General features: G+C 35.9%; 1 protein-coding gene across 1 annotated transcript in view; it reads right to left on the reverse strand.

The window, feature by feature from the left end:
- SYBU (syntabulin (syntaxin-interacting)) overlaps positions 1-1,721 on the reverse strand; it is a 56,848-nt gene that overhangs the window by 46,355 nt on the left and 8,772 nt on the right. The gene's annotated exons all lie outside the window — the stretch shown is intronic.

Consider the following 1,721-nt stretch of genomic DNA (forward strand, 5'->3'; position numbering starts at 1 on the left):
AGGGCAGCACATAAACCATTTTGACAAATAAAGAAAGTACATGATTAACTAGGAAACACTGAATACCTTAACATTCCTTTGATATTCACATCCTCATGGTTTATTTTACTGATATACATCCAAACAGCCTTATGTATTAAACTTTCTGTACTTTATTAAAGTTACACTGAGGCTCATTGATTTCTTTTATCAGCAACAACCAGCATAATCTACATATGGACTGTATCAGCTAATTTATAAGAATTAATAAGAAATTTTAGGGATCTACAAACATTAAAGAAAAATAATTCACATCTCATATCAGCACATCTTTCTCAATTGTCACACTCCACTACTGTAGTTAAAATTATTCCTTTGAAGGCAGACTTTACAACTACCACAGTGGTTAAGAGTTAGAAAGAAGGCTACCCTGTTTAAAATCCATTTACAAGCTGTGTGACCTTGGATGAGTTACTTAACCTCTCTGTGCTTCAGTTTCTTTACCTGTAAAATGGGGGATAATGATAGCCCTTTTTTGCACTGATGTTAGGATTAAATGAGTTAAGTCTTTGGAATTTTGCCTGAGACAGTCAGTACTCAATAACTATTAGCTACAAAAAAAAAAAAAAAAAAAATTCAGAGTGCTAGCCAAGCCCACAATTACATCTAATGTATCTCCTTCCAAATATTTTTGTAAGGCTTTCGGTATCTGAAATAGATTATAGCCTATGTTTGAGGCTGGGCTTTACTGCTGGAAGACCTTTGCTTATAACTGGCAAGCTGTTAGAAAAATAATGCCTTGCCAAAGAATGCAGGAAGTTTCCATATAGCCTAAATCTTCCCTTTCAGCACTAAAATTTTAATTTTTTTCTACTCTATAGAAATTTTTCTATAATGTTTAAAACATTTTTTTGACTTCACACACATCATTTTCTGCCAACTCCACCATCACAATGATGCTGCTTTTATATCAATTATTGCACTAAGTGCTACAAAATATTTAAAGCTGGTAATAGCCTGAAACACTTAAAAGGCCACTAAGGCTTTTTAATGGTCTTCCATCTGCTTTTTCATATTTTCCTACCTCTTTCCTCAGTGTCAAGCCAACGCTGTGAATTCAGACTCCTGTCAGCGTGTCCTCCTATATAACAAGTATTATTCTCATTTTATGTGAACTGGGATAATATAACATGGTAGAATTTTGTTTCTAATACACATAAGTTCTCTATGAGAGTTTAAGGAGCTTTTCTGTAAATAAAGTACATGGAATTTGTGACATCTATTTTAAGAACTACAAATGACCATCAGTAACATTTAGAGAGGAATCACTCTGTGCCGAGTCTGACATTGAACACTTTATATTCACTAATTTAATCTATTTAATTGGTTCAACAACCCATTTTACAAATGCAGAACATAAAGTTTCAAGGAGATAACACGTAGCTGAAGATAACACAGTTACGAAGCAGTGACATGTAAGTTTGAACCTAGTCCAGAGTCTGGAGGTTAGAAAGTGCGTCCTCATTTCCAACACACACACACACCACACATACACACACCACACACACACACCACACATACACACACCACACACACACACACACCACACATACACACACCACACACACACACCACACACATACACACACACACACCACACATACACACACACACACACCACACACACACACCACACATACACACCACACACACACACACCACACACACACACACCACACACA

Source organism: Galeopterus variegatus, unplaced genomic scaffold, assembly GCF_000696425.1.
Source record: "Galeopterus variegatus unplaced genomic scaffold, G_variegatus-3.0.2 Scaffold2519, whole genome shotgun sequence".
NCBI classification, from domain to species: Eukaryota; Metazoa; Chordata; class Mammalia; order Dermoptera; family Cynocephalidae; genus Galeopterus; species Galeopterus variegatus.